A 13,084-nucleotide genomic window follows, 5' to 3' on the forward strand; every position below is an offset into this window, starting at 1 on the left:
AATAAAATAAAAATCATAGTTATATCAATAACTAAAATGCATAAAATTTTATTACAATATGCAAAGTACAGTTATAATTTCAAAAAGTTTTTTCGAGGACAAAAAAGTCGCATGTTTTGTTGACTTTAGAAAAAAAAAGTAATAAATTTAAAAGACTTCAAAACTTATATAATGTCGAATACGTTAAACAAGTATGTTAAAAAAAGTAGAGCTGAACACTTATTAGTATTTAATTGCATTGAGCTTTACTTTTTTAATTATTGACTATTTAACTCATTGAGAAAAAAAACAATAATTTAGTGATATATCGTTATAAAAATCTCTATCTCAATTGCCTTGTTGAATTTTAATATTTTTATCATACAGTTTACTAAATGTTATCAAAATTCAAACAAATTTGTTTTTGTTGTATTGTTTTCGTTCATACAGCACATGGATATATAATTGAAATAATATGAGCGTATTGTACATAATCCTAAACTAAACTTTGATTTATTAATTCTACAACTTTATAATTAATCACAGCTATATATTTTCGTGTATCGTAATTTAACATAAATTGATGCTGATGATTGCTTTTTTGAAATACATTTAGTGGTATTTAAATAATAGCACTACTGCTACAAATACAATTAAAACGTACTTTGTAAAACAATAAAACACAATATCAATTTAATAAAATGATTCGCGTATGTGAAGTCAAGCATAAATAGTGTGCAATTTAAATTTTGGGATTTATTTACTGTACTCCGGTTTATATTGTTTGGATTTTAATATTATTTTAGCATTTTTATTATAATTACTATTAAAAAAAAAAAGAGCCAATTAAACATACAAAAATTATAAATTAAAACACATATAAATAAGACTTAGTTACCTGCTATAAAATAATTATTTTTAATATACAAAATAAATAATTAGTTTTCTTAAAAATTTGGTAACATATTAATACGATTTATCATCATCATGTCAAATAAAGATTAACAAATTATTAAAAAATATTTGTTACTTTTTCAAAATTTTATTGCTTGAACTTAAAATAGAAATGAGTGTTATATATAACTTCCTACAAAAAGAAGTCTAAAAAATTACTATACTTCTTAAACAATATAATGTTTTTTTTATTCCTGTTGAAATTTTTCACTGTTAAAAACTATGCAATTCAGTAAAAACTTATGTATTTTACAAATTATACTCAAGTAGTTTAACTGCGATTACTCACTAAAGAGTAAGCACAAAAAATGTTTACTAAATTCATTTAAGCAAAATTACAGCGATAAAAATATAGTTATTTTTTAGGACCCAAACAGTAATTGAATAAAATCATCCAAAATTAAATTTGAGTGAACAAAAACTTTCTCTCTACAATCATTAAATCCTAGTAGGAGCCATTGTAATGTAATTGACAAATACTTGTATTTGCATATTTGAAATTTACTTTATTTCGTTTTTAGCAATAATTAACATTCAAATAGAGTTATATATTTGTACATTTTTTCTTTCGTTAGTTTTACTTAAGATAATATGAATGCTACTGTGCTCAAATATTTAGTTAATGGGTCTTAAAAATTAAAACGGATCCATTTATAAAATACTTTTGAAAACATAATCAACGATACATAAACATATCTGTAAAAAAAAATGTATATAATAATAAAATATAATAAATGTGACACATTTTTAAATCACAAAATTTTATGAACATTTTATGTTTTTCTCATGTTTTCTGAACACAGTAAATTAGAAATGATAGTACATAGAAACTTAAATAGCTGTACTCCAAAGGATTTAAGAATATTTTCAAAAATAAGCAAATAATTGAAATAAGGTTTGGGCTAAATGGTTATTTATAAGGGTAAAATATACCTACATAAAATGTAGTACAACCATTGACCATGCGGTAACATTAAGAACACAACAATGGCTTAGCGCCCAATTTTCTTATTATTTTCGCTATAATTTATAGACATTTAACTATAGCTAAATGTAGGCTATCCGTAATACTATACAAAGTACAATAATAAAACATAAATCATATGCTTTAAGAACACATTTTACAAATAAAAACAACCTTACTACTTTTATTGTCGGTAGAAACTTGTTTTTAATAGTGTTTGTATACATCCCTTATAATATAATTTTTTTGAAAAAACAATATGTCATTGTAAAAACAACAATAAAATTGTTGCAAGAGTTTTTATACTCCAGCTGAGTTTCATACTTCTTTTAGAAATTCAAATAACGGCTTTCAATAATTTAGTGTCTAATACAACTTTAAGGCATTAGTCGAATTTATTGCAACCACTTCGTATAAANCTCTAATACAACTTTAAGGCGTTAGTCGAATTTATTGCAACCACTTCGTATAAATAGGAATGTCAATATAAAGGTGGATCAATATTTAAGCTATTCACAGCTACATCCAATTCCCGAAAGCTAAATTCCTTGGAACTNGTCTAATACAACTTTAAGGCATTAGTCGAATTTATTGCAACCACTTCGTATAAATACTAGGAATGTCAATATAAAGGTGGATCAATATTTAAGCTATTCACAGCTACATCCAATTCCCGAAAGCTAAATTCCTTGGAACTCTGTACTTCTAAAAGAATGTCTAATAATAATCATAGTCTGTGGTGTAGTATAAATAATTCGAAAACTAACATAAGCTCCCCTTTTGGTTTACGCATTCTATAAATTCGAGACGAATTAACAATAATATTTTGTAAAATTACTTTATTAATAAGTTTAAAATATCTTGTACATGAATACCATTACTTTCTTCAGAAAGTATAGTGCACCTCAATCATTTTGAATACAAATAACTCTTTATTAAACTAATCTGAATAAATAGGTAATGAAAGATAGTACATAGACTTAATGAGTTTTCGTACCAAAGCTGAGAAAATACAAAATTTCGATATATACATGATGAACTTTCTAAAGATAAATCCCTTATGGGTGAGAGTCTAAGTACAAAAACAAGTAAAAAGATAGGGAGCTATTCAATATATCTTTAGTGATGCTAACGAAGTTCTGAATTCATTAAATTCAGTTGCTTTGACTATTCAAAGAATATTTATTTATTTAATTAATAACATTAAATTAATACACACATAAAATTACAACACTATTTAACATCACTTATTTTTTTAAAAACATTTTTTATAGTTTTTGACTACGTTAAAATTATTTATAAATTGTAACGCCAAATATTCACAGGATCAAAAGTTATAAAAAATGTCAAAACCTGGAAGAACATCCTATACTTGTATATATATATATATAGAATAAATCCTTAATTATGTTTTATTTATATACTAAAATAACTTCGAACTTGGAATTACGATTATATATAATTCAGAGTGCATACATTTTTAATATTTTTTACCTAAAAACTTTGAGACCTGATAATATCAAATTTCAACGATATTATACTAATATTTGTTAATATCAAATCAACAATAAAACTGTTTTAGTTGATTCTTAATGACTATCTTTTTTTACAATAATTTAATTAAATAAAAACTTAATAATAATTTAAAATTAATCAATACTAGTTTTTTCTAATTAGAATGAATAGTAAATACTATAACTTATTATTAAACAAAAATAGAGTCAAAAAAAAATTTAATTTGTGATATATTTTATTTACCGTAATTTAAATTAGTTTTTATGCAATACTATTTTTTTTACAAAAGTAACGTAAAAATGTTAGAAACTGCTAATAAATTTATACAATTATAGTTCTATAGATATATTTCTCATTCTCGTCATTTATATTTATAGTAAGTATACGCAATTTAAACTTCATAGTATTCTGAATTTCAGGTATTAATTTCCTGATTCTTGTATTAAGTAACTATATACTAAGGCAGTGTATTAAATAAATTAGTAGAAAATCTGGAAATTAATACATCACAAAAGTGAAAACATAAAGAACCCAGTTTACATTTCTCAGTGAATACCTAAAGTAAAATAAAGCATAATTAAAATTAAAAGGCGTTCTGTCCTAAAATCTGAATTGTAAAATTATAAAATATCGTGAGATACTTGGACGTTAAGTAATAGCAAGTATTTAATAATTTTAATTAATCCATTATTTAATATTTAGCTATTGTTATTATGTTTGCTTTAAACAAATGAATTAAAATCATTTTTTAAAATTATTGTTCATCAAAATTATTCAGTATTTTTAATGAAGGAAAAAGTTCTCGTGAATCAACTTGTATTTTTAATAACGATTTCTGGAAAGTAAACCATGTAGAACTAATTGTAAACAACACAAAGTGTAATGGTGCAAATGATCATCAGTTATCGTATTGGTACTCCGTATTTTGAAATCCAGTACGGAAATTACTACAACAAGGAAGATTATTGGCAGCTGTTGTTCATATTTTCTGTTCCACTCGTCTCTGATAAAAAAAGAGACAAACCCGTGATGACAGAGGACCACAACAATAAGGAAAAGGGGAGATAGTGAATACGAAAAAAGACGCATTGAATTTATTGTAATCGTTTGTTATCATTTCGTGTGAAATCATGTCAGATACTAATGCTGTATATTTTAAGCTTTTCTACCTCAGAACGGTGTTAAACAGTTTCGTTCAAACTTTATCCTTTTATTATACAAAGTGTATCATAACCATAATGTAATATGCACGTAATGTTTAAAATTATAATAATTAAGTAAATATTTATAAATTTTCTACTATGATCTTTTCAAACAACATAGTAGTGTGTAAATATTTTAAGACGATTTGAATTTAAAATTAAACATTCATTATGCATGTGAATACATGCATAATATAATTTAATAAAGAAAGTTTGCAAATTCAATAAATATTATCAGAAAAAATACTATTATTTATACGAATAAATATTTTAACAGATCAAATAAAAAGTCTAAGTAGAACTAAAATTGTGTTACATTAACAAAACTGTAAAATATACTGAAAAAAACTCTACTTTAGGTTTTTATTCAATTTTACACTTTCATTTATCAATATATGTTATAAGTATTTGCAAGAAAAATAAACATATTTATTTCCAGTATGTGATCCATATACTTTGTTGAGTATGATAATATGACACTAACAAGTATTAAACAGGAAAGAATTTTAGCATACATGTCCATTACAAAACAGAACTTCCGGAGTTGTTGGTTTCACCTCTCTTGAATTATTCATTTTGACATTTACTTTGCGTTTTAAACTAACTTAAAGTCTCAAAATAATTTATATTCTAAAAACACAGTGAAACAGCAAAATTGTATACTTCGATATCCTGTAATGAATTAGTTTCAGTTATAGATAACTCATTAATACGCTTAAAAATGATTCACAAGTATTTTAATGACCAGTTTAGAGAAATAATATGAAATATCGAAAATAACAAGAATTTTTTACATTATAATGAAATAAAAATTTTAAATAAATATTGTTTTATTGGCTTGTGTTAAATTTTTAATAAAGTATAACGCTTCAAATATTTTCTGGTGTAATTTGCATTATTAGGTGAAAAGAGTTCTTCCGACTGATTATATTCTTTTTTTTTACATTCGAATTCAAATAAATTTACTAAACTAAACTAATCTGAATTGACTTTTAAGAAATCTTCTATAATATACGATATTTCAACTGAGAATTTTCAATATCATTTTACACAACAATAATATTGTTGCTCTAAAAGTTTTATTAGATATAAAAATGTAAAAGTATTAAAATCAGTTTAATACTTTTTTTCATTTGTATAAATCGTAAAAAGAAACGAACCATTTAAAATGGTCAATACAACTAAAATATCGAAATGTTACGCTTTAAATGCTTTTGACATTATTACAATTCACATTATCTGAAAAACTATAAACTCAGATATCTTTTTGAAGATTCAAGTAATGTGTTTTTTTAATCAGTTATAAATTATAGTGTCTTACCTATCATCATTCACAACATTCAATATTTCAAAGAAAGTTCTATTATTTATAGTTATTTCCGTATTTATGGTCGATTTAATCTTTAACCACAAGTATACTTCGAATAAGATCCATAAGATTTTTGAGGGTAACTGCTCTAAGTTTTAAGGAGTATATTTATACTACTTTATTTCGCTTTCAAAGATCAGACCAATCGCCTTTGAAGGAAATTTAACTTTTTTCTTCAATTTGTTTTACATTTGATTTATGAAACACGCTTAGTTGCCTTAGCTCATTTTCTCATTTTTTCTATTTAATCGAAAAGAATAGAGATATCTATAATAGCCAATTCATCAACTCAAACACAATAAGCTGTAAATTGAAAAGAATTTTTTCATTTTCAACAAAACTTAGAAATAACATTTATTTTTGAAAATAACGATGAGGTATTATTTTCAAGGAAACACATCTCAGCAAAAATTGAATTGAACAAAACATATATTTTTTTAATTTTTATAAATATACAAAAGACAAATGTTGAGTGTTATACAACTACGATTACATATTGCATCGTTTAGTTTTTAAACACAATAAAAATTATTGTTATAAAATTCTTTTTGTATAACATCATTTAAGCATTAAAGTCCTTCAATTTTCGAGGGATTGACTAAAATAACAAATACTATAGCAGAAATTTATTAGCTAATAAGTATAATTATACGTTTGAAATGATTATTTGATTCATATACCCACACATATTAGAATTAATTTCATCTACTTACGTTTATCTCAAAATGTTGAGGTAGGTAACAGGCACTTCATATGTTATTTTGAATACCTAAGACAAACACAAAAGTAATTTAAATATCTAGTCAAGGACATTACCCTCAAAAATTGAAATAATTTCTCTCGTTTCCCGTAAAATCGCTAATTTTCGAAATTTTCAATTTTTTTTACTTAAAATTGCCATAACTTTTTCAAAAATGAACAAATCAATATAATTTTTTTATAGATGTTTGATGTCTTTACCTATCATTTGGTATATTTTTTTATTAATTTGACCCTTTACCTGCCCACAAGGGGGATTTAAAATGACAACTTTTTCACAAAAAATTAATTTTTTCAACTTAACTTTTGAAAGTTTTCCGGAAAGTCTGACACTTTTATATATATCTTAAATTAAAGGTAATGTAATGTACTTTATTATGGAAAAAAAAATTTCGGACTTTATTTTGTCTTCGCGGTGAAAATGGCTACTGAATGTTATTTCTGTGTGAAAATTCTCGATTTTATTTTTACATTTTTAACTTTATAATACTGTAACTTATTGAAAAGTGTATGAATCAACACAATTTTTTTATGATATATAAATTTTATTATATCCCATTTTCTTTCGACATACTACATCTTAATCAGAATATTAATAAGGAAATAGCAGATTACGTAACTTTTGAAATAATCCACTAATTTTAAAAATTAAACACTATTTAATAATTTGCCTCGAAGCGTTTTTTTGATAGTGATTTTAATCACTGTCAGATATCATTATACTTGATTAAACTATGTCACGTCACCACTGTGCTGCGATCCCCCTGTTCTGGGTTTTTAAATAACAACAATTTCAAGAGGAAGGGTAAAAATTTGTAGCACTCTTTGGAATAAAAATATTCAAAACCTTCTGATGATTTTTCGAAATACGCCACTGACTATATCTTTTTATTGAATTCTTACATTAATTTGTTTTGCATTTATGGATTATATCTATTACAGTAATTTGTAATATTTTAGATTGATATCAATATTTAGCTAATTCCATCAGACTAATTAAAATTTAATTCGTTATAAACGTACATTACTAAACTACTTTGTCAATATAAAGTTTCGCGTTTACCAAATAGATATTAAACTACATACATAATTACAACTAGAGTTCATACCTATGAATATTCAAATAATAAAAACTATCACAAACCCAAAGTTAAATTATCACAACTCTATAATAATTAAAAAATTTTAAAAACTTTAATTTTTATGCTCTTATGTATTTATTTTAAAATAATTATAAGATATTAAAAATGTTTAGTTACAGCAAGAATTTGCTGTAGGTGAACGAACATTATTCTTTTTAATTATTTTTTCAGCAAATAGTTAAATATTTTAAATAAATTGAAATATAATCCTTTATAATTATAACACTAAGATAAAAGAAAAGTCCATGTTTTATCTTTGAGCTAGGTATATAAATAATTTTAAAATCTCATAACCATTTTTTAGTTCTTATTTTGCAAAAATAAAAATGATGGAAAGATAACAACTTGAAGTTAAGTACTTATTGAGTTATAAGCATTAAATACGTAGAGTGGGTTTGTATCTGAATGGGTACAACTCATACAGATGCACTCCATCCGCGTTCATAGCCACCATATACAGGGTATTCAGTAAGTAAGCAATCGGGTTTCTATTGTTTTAATTGTGTTGTAACAATTAAACTGTTTCCTTACTTACAGAACATTCTGTATATTTAAATGCGTGTAACACAATAAGAACGTATCCTAAAGTTTTTATCGACCCATTAATATTTTATACAGAGAATAACTAATAAATAGCTATTTTAAAATTTTGAAAAAATTGAAAAATTAAAAAAAATGTATGTTAGAGACAAATAATAAAAAAAAATTCTTTTACTGTAGTCGATAACTGTAAATTTCTTTAAAAAAAGCAAAGCAAAATTTTTTTGGATCAAAAGTTATTGAAGATGTTAAAACTTAGTAGGACATTTTGTGATTAAAAACAAGAATATTTCTTGTATCGTAATGTAGCTAAAACCAATTCATCCAAAAATAATAGTATCTAAGTAGCCTCTGAGTACTTTTCTATTAAAAAAAAAAAAAACAGAAAATTAACAAAAACAAGATAAAATTTAGAGTAAAATTAGAGTGTCATTGACACCATCACCTTAAATAAAATAAAAAACCTCTGTTACTGAACATATGATACATTTTAATGTATTTTATTCATTTTTAAGACTACTTATTGGTTAAATTTTTATTCTACTCGCGTTATAATAAAAATTGTAGTGATGGAAAAGAATACGTCAAATAAATAAAATAGCTAACAAAGATATAATCATAGACAATATGAAAATATAATTATCATATAGTGTGTGAAATAACCTAATACATTAATTATACACATATTTTTTTATTTTGCCTGAATAAATTTAACATAACATACCAAATTACAACGACCTATTTTCTTTATTTGATTTTAATATCAAATTTCTTTAGACAAAAATAACAACGGTATGTTTATTATTTGTCCTGTGTATGTTTAGGATGTCAACCATATAAAATAACAGACAAAATAATATTATTAACTATCAAAATATCAATTTTTTAAACCTTTTTTTTTTCACAAATATTTATGTACACCTATGTACTGTATTGATAATAAATTAAAATTTATAATACTATAAAAATAATGATAGTTTTTGATAAAAAAAGTTACTTCAAACCAAATGTAAATGCTATTTATTTTTAAAAAATAGAATAAAATATTTTTTTTTTAATAAAAAAAATTGACATCTAATGATTAGTTGGTTATTGAAATAAATAAAATACAATTTTAGTTGTTTCTCGTAATCATAAACAGGCTTGTTAAAGTATTATAATACTAGTATTCAAACACTTTTGGAACGAATTTCTACTTAGAATATTAATTACTTTTTGATGTATCGTGAATTTACTATACTGAGTGAACCATTGTGGTTCCTTAAATAATGAAAACTGTAAACATTGACAAAAAATGTAGTTAATATTTAATGAAACTTAAAGTAAGGCTTATGACAGATATCGAAGGTATGAACTATATTAAATGTCAGGATTTTTAATTTCCTCAATCAACAAAAAAAAAAATCATTAAGTTAAACGAATATCCAAATGTTGAAAGGATTTTTATACTACATAATACACCATTGCCCAGTTCAAGTTGAAAGCGTATTCAGTGCAAGCAATGCCATTATAACAAAACTCATTTTTTCCTTAAAAGAAAAACGAGCGATGTAAATGTTATAAAATTATGTTTATGAATTAAAAATTAATATAATAATGACTATATAAATTAAAATGTTGAATAAAATAAATACATAACTCTTTTTTTGTTGATAAAATGTATTATACCTTGATTTTAAAGATTAACTTTATTTTATTATGAGTCAGAATGACTTAAGACTTACATTTCATATCTAATTAGTTCAACAGATATTTTTAATTAATAATCTAATTGTTATTTTTTAAAGAAAATAAGATTTTTTATAAAATGAAAAACTATTTGGAATACTTTTTATTAATGGTATTCGAATACGTATTGTAAATATATTTTAAAAATATTTTTAACAAGCCTGCTGATAAATAGTAAAAAGAAAACAAGAAATTAGTTTTTTACTATTACATCCGCCATCAAATTTTTATTGTAAGCAAAATAAAAAATATTTTACCACTAATAGATTATTTTTAAATCAGACTGTCAAACTTAAGTCTAGTTTTATGAGATCAAAGTACTACAGGAATGGTTTGAATTTAAGCCAAACTGTTCATTATTGTGTATTGTATATTGTTAGTATATGTGCAGACAGTTGTTAGTAAATGGCAGCTGTGCCGTTGTCTGTTTAATGTTGACCAACAACCATTTTTTTACCTTGATGTATTTCGAATTTTATCAAGAACGAAATCCATTCATACTTTAATTAATTATAAACGAAGCCTAAAGGATGGACCTTTTGAGGGAATCAGATCGTTATAAATAAAGTAGAAATAACAGTAACAGTTAAACATTAAAATTATTATTATACGTTTTCTGTATTATCTCGTAGTTAATCAAACATTATACTGTACATTTACTTTTTTCATTTATTAACTGGAAAAGTTGAATCGTCAAAACCAGGTAATTACTACCATTATAAAGTTAAAATAAAAATACAATTTAAGTCCTTTATTAAGCCTTGCTATTGTGCGCGATCATGTAATACTAATTAGCCAAATACATCAAAACGTAATTATGTTTATTATTATAGGGAATGAAATGAAATTTTATAATAATGTAAAACTCTATACATATTCCAGTGTGTTGTCAATACAGAATATAGTATTAATTTTTTATTCTAATGTGCTTTCATTGTAAAGATAATTTTTATATATTTTGGTTGTTTGTATTATTGTGTTGATAGATATTATTTTACATTGAATTTATCACATGAATAATATAATGGATGAATAACCTTAGTGTTATATACATCATGAAAGCTAACCCTTACCCCAGAGCAATTTTATTTGTATTACTATACCAAGATATTATTATAAACTATTAGAGATGCATAAATACATGTCTTTTTATTAAGTCCATTTCAAATATTTAATTTATTTTAATAAAGTACTCCGTTATTTTTTTTCTATGTATAAGCAATAATCAAGACTTAAAATTTAATCTCTAAGATTTTTTATACTAATAACTTTGCTGTATAAATTATACTCAACAACTTTTAAATTTAATTATCAAATATAAATTTTTCAGGGCGTCCTACAATGTACTGAAAATTCGCATACTTTTCTAACGGTAAATTGTCAAAACATGGTAGGACACCTATATAATGAATATTGTATAAAAATGTCAACAAATATATATATATCAATGGGGATATCTAACCCCTAATTCCCTCTCATTTGACCACCACTGTAGGAAAATATGTACATATATTTTAATGGTTTTGAACTTAATTAAAAAATATTTAGAACAAAAAAAAGAACTGATTTTATACAATGAAAAGTTTATGTTTTAATAACTCTTTTCTTTAAAAGACTACAATGAAACTGATCTATGTGTTTTAAAACAAAAACTATAGTATCTTCATTAGCAATGAATCATTAAAATTTATAATTTTTAGTAACATAATTATAAACGTAGTTTGAATAAAGTTCATTTTTTCAAGTTAAAATTATTAAAAAAGTCAAATTGAATCAATTAAAAAGTATAATTTTTACCATAATGAAAATGTAATTTTTAAAAATCATAAGAATGTTAATTATAATATATTTTTCATAAGATAACTGATTTGCAGCAATAATTTTTAACAGTAGAGTATACACTTTACTGGTATACAGCAAAAGCAAAACAGCATGCAATTTATATTTTCAACGGCATTTATGAAATCACCAAAACAAACACTCTTTGCTAATAGTTGTTGTCGTATTTAGGTTAGTGGCGCAATGAAAAGTTCCCTTTAGCAATCCTTTACTCTGCTTAATGGTTTTACGCAAAAACGACATTCTATCTACTGCTGCTTTGCCACTGGTGTTATCTTTTATCTTTGTAACAAAATTACAAATCTCTTCTGCTTTCTGGACCACATAATTTTCCAAAGAAATGTTTTGTAAGCTAACTCGAAACTCCGAAGATAACAATTCGCTCTTGAAACATAACAATTTCATTTAGTTTGGGACAAGTCGACTACGGGCAATACGTTTTAGTTGCCGAAACTATAGAAAAAGCAATTGCACTACCATTCACCAAGTGTTCACACTTTTATCTCGTTCAAAATTAAAATAGCACATAAAGTCTATTAATGGCTATCGTGACTATCGTACAGAAATTGATTTTTCCAGGGGTAATTTAATTAAATAAGAAAGTAATGTTTTAAGATAAGAACAAAATGACTTCATAATGCATTATTGTGTGCGTTTAATAAACATAACTGATAGCGATGGTACGAGTTCATACTATACAATCTACGGCACATGCATGAATGGGAAAATCCATCAAGATTTTACACGAATTTAGAGATAAGTTATTATTCTATTACGCGTTTGTAAATTAGTACTCAAACTATATACTTAAGTATCAAAAACAAATTTTATATATTTATAATGTTTCATAATCATACTACTTCTGTTTTACATTGTACGATTTAAAACTGATGTTTATCTTAAATGCTTTCTTCTTCGAGTCTACAAATTTAAACCACATATTTTCAGAAAAAAATATGACTGTCGTTAGTCGTTTTAAAAATGGATCATGTATTAATAAAATAATTTAAGTTGAAGAGTTTTTTAGCTTCGATGCGAAGCGGAGAAGGTATTAATTTTACTATGATGTGTTTTTTTTTTTTTTTTTTTTTTT

At 24.1% G+C, this 13,084-nt stretch overlaps 1 protein-coding gene across 6 annotated transcripts in view; it reads right to left on the bottom strand.

Annotated features, from left to right (window-relative positions):
- The window catches only part of LOC126906688 (uncharacterized), an 83,876-nt gene that overhangs the window by 68,614 nt on the left and 2,178 nt on the right, over positions 1 to 13,084 (bottom strand). For 4 of the 6 annotated variants that reach the window (XM_050687421.1, XM_050687422.1, XM_050687424.1 and 1 more), the window contains exon 2: positions 6,697 to 6,752. The exons of the other annotated variants lie outside the window; for them this stretch is intronic. The gene's annotated coding sequence lies outside the window, so the exon portion shown is untranslated. The remainder of the gene's footprint in view (positions 1 to 6,696; positions 6,753 to 13,084) is intronic. 6 annotated transcript variants of the gene reach the window in all.

This window comes from Daktulosphaira vitifoliae, unplaced genomic scaffold (genome assembly GCF_025091365.1).
Source record: "Daktulosphaira vitifoliae isolate Bord-2020 unplaced genomic scaffold, ASM2509136v1 Scaffold_5, whole genome shotgun sequence".
Taxonomy (NCBI): Eukaryota; Metazoa; Arthropoda; class Insecta; order Hemiptera; family Phylloxeridae; genus Daktulosphaira; species Daktulosphaira vitifoliae.